Source organism: Triticum urartu, chromosome 3 (assembly GCF_003073215.2).
Source record: "Triticum urartu cultivar G1812 chromosome 3, Tu2.1, whole genome shotgun sequence".
In the NCBI taxonomy this organism is placed as follows: domain Eukaryota; kingdom Viridiplantae; phylum Streptophyta; class Magnoliopsida; order Poales; family Poaceae; genus Triticum; species Triticum urartu.
Genome location: NC_053024.1, coordinates 171,257,427 through 171,267,848, shown reverse-complemented (window position 1 = coordinate 171,267,848; position 10,422 = coordinate 171,257,427).

Genomic DNA, 10,422 nt, shown 5'->3' with positions numbered 1-10,422 from the left:
GAAGAATCCGGCAGAAGAGCATCACATGAATCATGTTAGTGAGTCTGGTGTTCTTGCCTATCATATTTGTGATGTGCTTTTGCAGCATCAGCACTTCCACCGTAGATCCCCAGTCCAGACCCTTAGTGGTCCATGAGGTAAGCCGTATAGGGGGTCCGGATCTGAACTTAGGAGTGGCCGCGCACTTGGCATCGCGGGGTTCGGTGATATAGAACCACTCCTGCTTCCACACCTTGATAGTGTCCATGAAGGCCCCCTTAGTCCAAACGGCGTTGGGGAGCTTCCTCACCATGGCGCCACCGCAGTCCACATGCTGCCCGTCGACCACCTTCGGCTTCAGATTGAAGACCTTGAGCCATAGGCCGAAGTGTGGGGGAATGTGGAGTAGTGCCTCGCACACGACGATGAATGCCGAGATGTGGAGGAAAGAATTCGGGGCTAGATCATGGAAATCTAGCCCGTAGTAGAACATAAGGCCCAGGACGAAGGGGTGGAGGGGAAACCCTAGCCCACGGAGGAAGTGGGAGATTAATACAACCCTTTCGCCGGGCTCTGGAGTGGGGATGACTTGATCCTTGGCCGGGAGCCTATGCGCGATGTCCGCAGACAGATATCCCTCCTGCCGGAGCTCCTTGACGTCCTTCTCGGTGACGGAGGTGGTCTTCCACTTGCCCTTTGAACCAGATCCTGACATGGCTAGGGGAGGCTAGTGGCGATGGGAAAGATTGGAAATTGGGCGCTGGAGCTTGAAGATGGAAAAGTAGGAGAAGGAAGAAGGCGTGGGGGAAAAGAGGAATCTTTATCCTCTTATATAGGTAGTGAATATCAAACGCCCCCCTCAAGCCTTAAAACTCGCATGTTCATACGGGGTCGTGCGAATGGCACAGTTGGATTAGCTAGAACTGTATTGATGAGGATCCCGTAATGGGCAGACACGATTTCTGTTTTGACAAGACATGCCAATAGAGGTTGTGCCTCGAAACGTGAAGCGGAGGCGTAAAAATAGTTCGAAATGTTAAGAGGCCAGACGTGACATTTCACCGAAAAAGGTTGTCAGTGAAAAGACACTATTTTGATTGATATATTGCCTTCACGACTAAGGCTTGTAATAACTATATAGAGCCGGATACAGTTCTTTTGTTCAGAAGTATTCAGGAGGAGGAACCCGCCTTGCAATGCCGAAGACAATCCGTGTGCCGAGCATATCGTCATTGAAGACTGGTTCAGGGGCTACTGAGGGAGTCCTAGGTTAGGGGGTCCTCGGGTGTCCGGGCTATTTGATATGGGCCGGACTGATGGGCCGTGAAGATACAAAGCGGAAGACTTTCCCCCATGTCTGGGTAGGACTCCCCTATGCGTGGATGGCCAGATTGGTGACCGGATATGTAATTTCCTTCCTCTACAAACCGACTCTGTACAACCCTAGGCCCCTCCGGTGTGTATATAAACCAGAGGGTTTGGTCCGTAGAGGCTATCAGAATTCATATAGGCTACACATCTAGGGTTTAGCCCTTACGATCTCGAGGTAGATCAACTCTTTTAACCCCTATACTCATCAAATATAATCAAGCAGGATGTATGGTTTTACCTCCCTTAAGAGGGCCCAAACCTGGGTAAACATCCCGTTCCCGCTATCCCTTGTTACCTTCGATCCTCAGACGCATAGTTTGGCACCCCCTACCCGAGATCGGCCGGTTTTGACACCGACATGCACCACTTCAAGATGTACATGGGTTCTAGTTGAGGAAGATATTGGCCAGTCCTTAGTATCTAACATAGAATCAAATGCTAAGCAATGGTTTTTCTCTCAGATGGACTCGTTATCCCATGCTTCTTTTGTGAAACTATCAGTCACATTGTGGGCTATTTGGTCTGCGAGAAGAAAATCTATTCATGAAGGCATTATTCAGAGCCTGCAATTTGTCCACTCTTTTGCCACAAGGTACATCGGGGAGCTAGAAATGATCAAGGAACCAAAACCAGTTGTCGACCCGAACACTAGTGTGGCTCAGACTGGGGACTCACACCCGCGAGCACCTCCTATTGGTCATGCAAAGATACATGTGGATGCGGCAGTTAGGCCATGTAGAGGAGGAACGACAGCCGTGATGTGCAAGGACCAGGGAGGCAACTACTGAAGGAAATATACCCTAGAGGAAATAATAAAGTTGTTATTTTATATTTCCTTATGTCATGATAATTCTTTATTATTCATGCTAGAATTGTATTAACCTTAAATTGATACATGTGTGGATACATAGACAAAACACAATGTCCCTAGTAAGCCTCTACTAGACTAGCTCATTGATCAAAGATGGTTAAGTTTCCTCACCATAGACATGTGTTGTCATTTGATGAACGGGATCACATCATTAGGAGAATTATGTGATGGACAAGACCCATCCGTTAGCTTAGGATAATGATCGTTAAGTTTTATTGCTATTGCTTTCTTCATGACTTATACATGTTCCTTTGACTATGAGATTATGTAACTCCCGAATACCGGAGGAACACCTTGTCTGCTATCAAACGTCACAACGTAACTCGGTGATTATAAAGATGCTCTATAGGTGTCTCCAAAGGTGTTTGTTGGGTTGGCATAGATCGAGATTAGGATTTGTCACTCCGAGTATCGGAGAGGTATCTCTGGGCCCTCTCGGTAATACACATCCTCATAAGAAGCCTTGCAAGCAAAGTGACTAATGAGTTAGTTGTGGGATGATGTATTACGGAACGAGTAAAGAGACTTGTCGGTAACGAGATTGAACTAGGTATGAAGATACCGACGATCGAATCTCGGGCAAGTAACATATCAATGACAAAGGGAATTACGTATATTGTCATAAGGTTCGACCGACAAAGATCTCCGTAGAATATGTAGGAGCCAATATGGGCATTGCTACCTCTTGAGCACTGCGTTGATTTTCCCTTGAAGAGGAAAGGGTGATGCAACAAAGTAGCATAAGTATTTCCCTCGGCTTTTGAGAACCAAGGTATCAATCCAGTAGGAGACTACACGCAAGTCCCTCGTACCTACACAAACAAATAAGAACCTCGCAACCAACGTGATAAAGGGGTTGTCAATCCCTTCACGGTCACTTACGAGAGTGAGATCTGATAGAGATAATAATAAGATAAATATTTTTGGTATTTTTATGATATAGATTGATAGTGAAGATTGCAAAATAAAATAGATTGGAAACTTATATGATAAAAGATAGACCCGGGGGCCATAGGTTTCACTAGTGGCTTCTCTCAAGATAGCATAAGTATTACGGTGGGTGAACAAATTACTATTGAGCAATTGATAGAAAAGTGCCTAATTATGAGAATATCTAGGCATGATCATGTATATAGGCATCATGTCCGCGACAAGTAGACCGAAACAATTCTGCATCTACAACTATTACTCCACACATCGACCACTATCCAGCATCACTACCAAAAAAAGACACATCTGTGACATTTTGGGCCGAACGAAATTTTTTTTCTGTCATACATATGACACTTCTATGACGATAATTGTGACAATACCCGGTATCATCATAGATGTGGTGGGCTCCTACTTCTATGACAAAAAATCATGACAGAAAATGGGCTTTTCGTCCTGGGCGGGCCGGAGACGCATCTGCATGACATTCTTTGGGCCGTCCATGACGGAAAAAACCGTGGTAGAAGCGAGGGGGAGGAAAATTTCAGGGAGTTCCCGGTTACGGTGGGCGGTCGGGGGCTGAGCGATGCGCGCTTCTCTTATACACGTACATGCATGTGTGCGAGGCGTTGGCTCTAACAAAACCCGAGCGAGGTGTTGGGCTCTAACTGAACCCGAGTGATTGCACTGCAGGCTATGCGTTACTGAACCCGAGCGATCAATCGATGGCTGTTAACTGAACCCGATCGAGCGATTCCTTCGCTACTGCTGCTAACTGAAGCCGATCGATGATGCCTCTAGATGAACAGTGAGCGTTACGGGGGGTTTGGATGAACAGTTCCCGGTGGGGGTGGATGAACAGGACCCCGTGGTCTTGCCTCTGGATGAACAGGACCCCGATCGATCTAGCCGGTTGGGGCTGGATGAACAGGACCCCATGGAGGGCTGGATGAACAGGACCACCCCGTGGAGGGCAGGATGAACAGTAGACGGTGGAGGGCAGGATGAACAGTAGCCCGTGGAGGGGTGGTTGAACAGGAGCCCGTGGAGAGGGCTGGTTGAACAGTAGCCGGTGGAGTAGCGCGCGGTGGAGGCTGGATGAACAGGAGCCCGTGGATGAACAGTCGCAGGTGGAGGCTGCAGGAGGTCGACAGTGGATGAATAGTAGCTCGTGGAGGCTGGAGGGGGTCGACGGTGGAGATGAACAGTATCCCATGGAGTCCCGTTTTGCGGTACGCCACACCCCTCCCGATGAACAGGACCCCCATTTCGACCGTAGCGCTCCAACACAAGTCTGTTTCCTCCGTTTTGCGGTACGCCACACCCCTCCCGATGAATAGGACCCCCGTTTTGACCGTAGGAGGTCTGTTTCCTCCGTTTTGCGGTACGCCAGACCCCTCCCGATCAACAGGATCCCGTTTCGAACGTGGCCGGTCGAACACAAGGCCGTTTCCTCCGTTCTGCGGTACGCCAGGCCTTGTTTCCATCGCTTGTTCTGTCCAAGCCCTCCTAATGAACACGACGCATTCTGTTGCCTCTCCATGAACACGACGCATTCCGTTGCCTCCCCATGAACACGACGACAACGTTGTTTCTCCGTTCCGACCCAGCCATGTACATGAGCCTTGGTCGTACGTATGCGCGAGTAGGCGTTCGAGACCCCGCCCGTATGTACACATACATGGCCGTATTTTCTTTCTTGCACCCTGGCCGTTGTACGTACGTGTACATGCTACGTGCGCGCCTCTACTATGACACGTGCGCGCCTCTACATCCACCAGTATATATGTACGTACACGTTCACGACCAGAATGACAATGCTACGTACGCTTCGACCAGGTGGGTCCCGACTGTCTGGCACTTCCTTGCGTGCGAAGATGTAGCTGGTGGGTCCCAGCAGTCAGGGGCAAACATTTTTTTTGTGAAATACGGTGGCCCGTCGGTGGGTCCCCGCTGTTAGGTGGAGGAATAATTATTTTGCACGTAATAAGGAGGAACTTCCTTGCTGCGGCCATGGACCCAGCTGTCAGCCTCTCCACATACAGTCCACGTCCTATGGAAGCCGTTCCTTGACCATGTTGACCACGCCGCGCCGAGAGCACCAGGGCGGTGGACGACGGCGAGGCCTAGGAAGGGGATGACGCGGAGCCGGGGAATACGCGGCAATGGATGCCCACGCGTAGAGGAGTACGAGGGTTCACTGGTTCGCTGCGGTGTGAGGCTGTCATCGCCGCAGAATAATAGGGGGTGTGGGTGAGTAGAGGGATGGCCTGGCCAGCGGTGGGAGTAGTAGGGGCGGTGAGGCCTCCGCCGCATCGCAGCCGGCCACGGGCGGCAGGAGCACGAGGCACGACCGGCGCTGGTTTGGGCGGCTGGAGCAAGAAGACGAGAGGTTGAAGAAGCACTACGGCCGTTGGATGGACATCGTACGGTCACTGGAGCTAGAATCGTGCATATTGACTAAGTTGACAAAGCCCTCCATCCCCGTCAACTTAGTAAGCCCACAAGTCAGCCTCCCAAAAAGGTGGGTCCCAACTAGAAGGGGGTATTCATTTTTTTGTGCGTAATAAGGAGGCACTTCGGGTGGGTCTGTGCTGACGGCAGGGGGGACGTTTTTTTCGCGAAATACGGTGGCCCGTCGGGTGGGTCCCAGCAGTCAGGGGCAAACGTTTTTTTCCCGGTATACTGGTGGGCGTCCGGTGGGTCCCTGGTGTTAGGTGGAGGAATAATTATTTTCCGCGTAATAAGGAGGCACTTCCTTGCGGCTGCCGTGGACCCAGCTGTCAGCCTCTCCACGTACAGTATTCTTCCGATGGAATTCGGTCGTTGACCACATTGACCACGCCGCGCCGACAGCACCACGGCGGTGGATGACGGCGAGGCCTAGGAAGGGGAGGACGCGGAGCCGGGGAAGACGCGGCAGTGGATGCCCACGCGGAGAGGAGTACAAGGGTTCACTAGTTCGGCTGCGCTGCCATCGCCGCAGAATAACAGGGGGTGTGGGTGAGTGGAGTGGAGGGATGGCCTGGCCAGCGGTGGGAGTAGTATGGGGGCGGTGAGACCTCCACGGCAGCACAGCCGGCCACGGGAGGTAGGAGCAGGCGGCATGACCGGCGCTGCTTTGGGCGGCTGGAGCAAGAAGACCAGAGGTTGAAGAAGCACTACGGCCGTTGGATGGACATCGTACGGTCAGTCGAGCTAGAATCGTGCATATTGACTAAGTTGACAAAGCCCTTTGTCCCCGTCAACTTAGTAGGCCCACTATACTGGGTCCCAGCTAGCAGGGGGAGTATTCATTTTTTTGTGCGTAATAAGGAGGCACTTCCTTGCGTCCGAAGATATAGCTGGTGGGTCCGAGCTGTCAGCGGCAGTAACATTTTTTCGCGAAATACAGAGGCCATTTCAGTGGATCCCAGATGTCAGGTGGAGGAAATCATTATTTTGCGCGTAATAAGGAGGCATTTCCTTGTGTGCGGTCGTGGACCCAGCTGTCAGCCTCTCCATGTATAGTCCACTTCAGATGCATGTCGGTTGTTGACCACGCTGACCACGCCACGCCGAGAGCACCAGGGCGGTGGACGGCGGCAAGGCCTAGGAAGGGAACGACACGGAGGCAAGGAAGACTCGGTCGTTGTTTTTGTTTCCCACACGGAGGGGAGCACGACTGTACGAGGGTTTACTGGTTCGTCTGCCGTCGCCGGAGAATAACAGCATGTGTGGGTGAGTAGAGGGCTCGCTAGGCCAGCGATGGGAGTACGGTGGGGCAGTGAGGCCTGCGCGGCAGCACAGCCGGCCGCGGGGAGGAGGGAACAGGCAGTCCCGCCGGCGCTTGTTTGAGCGGTTGGAGCAGGAAGAGCAGAGATTGAAGAAGCACGACGGCCGTTGGATGGACATCCAACAGTATACAGGCCATCTATGCAAAACAGCATATAGCCCATCTGCCATTATTTCAAATAATTTACAGCCCATTTGCTAATCCTTACAGGGTTTTTTGGAGCCCATATTCTTTATGTTGGCATTACAGCCCATATTGTGGCCACGGTTAAAAAATTATACGAAATTTCGAATATGTCGGTGAGGTCTGAACTGTTTTTAATCACGAAATTTTGAGTCACATTCAGACTGATTTTAAAAATAAATGTATATCAATATAAAATCCAATAAATTGTCCACGCATAAAAATCAATGCAATTTAAAATCTCGAAATGAAAAAAAAGATATTTGAAAATAATTGCCGGTTTGATGTGTTTTAAAAATGTATAGCCCATTTCTCATTACTCATAGGCCATTTTCTCGGCCAGCCCAATGAAGCTCTCCTTGTCTTGAAATATTTGCAGCCCAACAGGCCTGATAAAGCGACTTACTTGACAAATCACAAAAGAACTGGGCTAGCCATTTTCAGAAACAAAAAAAACTACTGGGCTGGTCTATGGTAAACATAAAAGAAAAGGCTTTCTAGACAGGCCAGAGTGTCCCGCACAGCCCAGTTGACACCCTGCTTCCGTCTCAAAAAAAAATTAGATAAATTCCACTCCAATTATGGTGATTCATAAAAATGCCACTGCAATTTCCAAACTTTGAAAAATGCCACTGCGATTTTTGCAAACTTTGAAAAACGCCACTGCAGTTTGCAAACCTTGAAAAACGTCACTCCAGACTTCGAAAAATGCCACTAGAAATGGCATGAAATGGCATTTTTCAAAGTTTGGCAATTGCAGTGGCATTTCTCGGATACACCAGATTTGGAGTGGCATTTATCAAATTAACCCAAAACAAAAATAACTGGGCGAGCTGCTGGGTCCCTGGTGTCAGCCGCTCGTTGTGCAACTCTCTCGTTTATTGACTACGTTGACAATGGCATGGGACCCAGATGTCAAAAATCCACTAGGAGGAGCCATTTTTTTATTGGCTTGAAATAATGAGGCACTTGCTTGCGTACTGCCATGACCTTGGCGGGTCCCTGCTATCATCCTCTCCACGTACAGTACCAGTTAGTCATGCTTCAAAACTAATCGGCACGCCATTAAAAAAATAAAGGTCGATAACTAATGCGGCACCTCGGGCCAACGCAGCCAGATCGCATTTTGCACGAGAAATTACACACCATGTTTCGTTGACATGTGGTCCCGTTCCAACATATCAGTGAGACGACGGCGAGTAGTAGGAGTATTTCCGAACAGACGTGTAGGCCGAGACGCCTCTTCGTGAACCGTGGCAAACTCGCAACCGTCCACCGACTCTTCGCCTTTCCCTCTCGATTTGGAACTGCTGTCGCACGCTCTTCCTCTCCCTCCTCCATTTTCCTTCAGCCCTTCACCCATTCTTCTGCCATTGTTCGATCGTCTTCTACATGGAGGGAACTGGCCGGAAACGACCCTGTTATTCTTGCCCCGTTCTGAAAGATGACGTGGTGGAGGAACTCATTGATCGGTGCAACGTCATCACCTCGGCTAGCATGGCAGGTTCGCCATTCTCGACTCAACTAATAACATCATTACAAAGAACCCAAGAGTCAAGGAGCGGTTTGATCTCCCCTATCATCTTCCCCGTGACCCTGATGACTGGCACCGGCACGACGGAGGCCTTGCCCTGTGCCAGTTGATGCCGCTTCATAATGATATGTATGATGTTAAGATGCCATCGCTTGAGAGCAAGGCTTGGGCCGGCGCAAATGGAGATTGGGTTGTTTACATTGGGTCCAACTGCGAGTGGGAACTTGTGAATGCGTACACTCGTCACTGGGTTCCACTTCCAAAAATCTCAGCACACTGCCCAGAGGTTGAGCACACCGGTAATGTACGCACGTTCAAATACGATCATGGTGACTGTCTTCTACGGAAGATAGCAATTTTTCGAGTTCCCAACCGCTCTTGGAATTACAACAACTATCAAGTTGTTGCTATCTTCGACAAGCTTGTTGCCGTCCTTCGTGGTTCGACTCGATGGATATTGCTCAAAAATCAGTTTTTGTACACGGATGAGTACTGTGGTGCAATTCAATACGAGGGCCTTGTGTTTGCTGCCACCACTCGTGGCACTGTTTTTGCATGGCATCCTAGTAGTTTCAGTACGTTTGTCTTCCACCGTGATTATAATTGTTTCATCCACATGCATGCGGGTTAGCAAGTTTCCCTTTACTAATTAACCTTCTTCTTGTGTTTCCAAGGTCCTGTGAACATCCCACCACCTATACTTGAAAAAATTTATAACCAAGGGTGAGATGCCGATGGTGATGATCACGAGCAGCGCCCTTATACTCTGCGGCACCTGGCAACTAATTCTGATGGATCACCTCTTCTTGTGTGTATACATCCCACTGATGATGTTACTGCTAAGGAAGAAGGTGTCTCCCATGGTCGCACTCTCCGGACCTATTCCAACACCCACTGCCTGGTATTCGAGATGGATACTAGTGTGCTAGCGCCAACTCCTTCTCCCTGGCACAGAATTGATAGTTCTGGAGAAAATTCGCTCTTCCTTGGACAAAACTATCCGATGATGGTGAAAGGCGATCCAATTGCTGTTGACATATTTATGAGAAGCAACTGTGTCTATACCTCGGACATTTGGGTGGTTCCCTACCCTGGTACTGATATAGTAGGCCGCTTCAGCCTGGATGATCGGTCCTGCGTTGGTCTCCAGATCGACAACGGATGGCCCGTCCCAGAGAATCACTTGTGGTTCAATGCAAGCGTTTCCAACGCCGCGGAATGGTTGAGTTGAAGTTCATTTCATGGCTTGTTATTTGTTGTGTGGTGAAAACTTTAGTATTTATAATGTATCCTCGTTGTCGATGTGGGTTGATAACCTGTTGTATGTAATAAAATGATATGCCTGTGATAAACTTACTAAATTTATGAATGGCTTTCGAGTCGCTTCTCTAAATTTGTACTAGGTTCACATGCTTCGCGCGTCGGGCGGGCGTTTTTACTGTAGCCATATGTTAATGTGTTCATTGTACATAACCAGCACCTCGAATCCTCGTTACTAGTATACTATATACTAGTAGGAGTAAGTAGTAGGAGTAGTAGGGTGGCATGGGCCAGAACAAGCATTCACGTCCAGGAGTACGGCACACGCCACCACCACGACATCCATCTGACACCATATTATTTCTTGGAGTCCGTGCTAGAGCAATCTCTTCAACCTCGTCGTTTCTCTAACTTCAGCCATCGCGCGGCGGGCAAGGTGGGGGTTTGCCGATAGTCAGTGTCCTTAACTGCGGTCCCACTTGTAAGGCCAACTCCAACGCACGACCCCAAACGCACCTC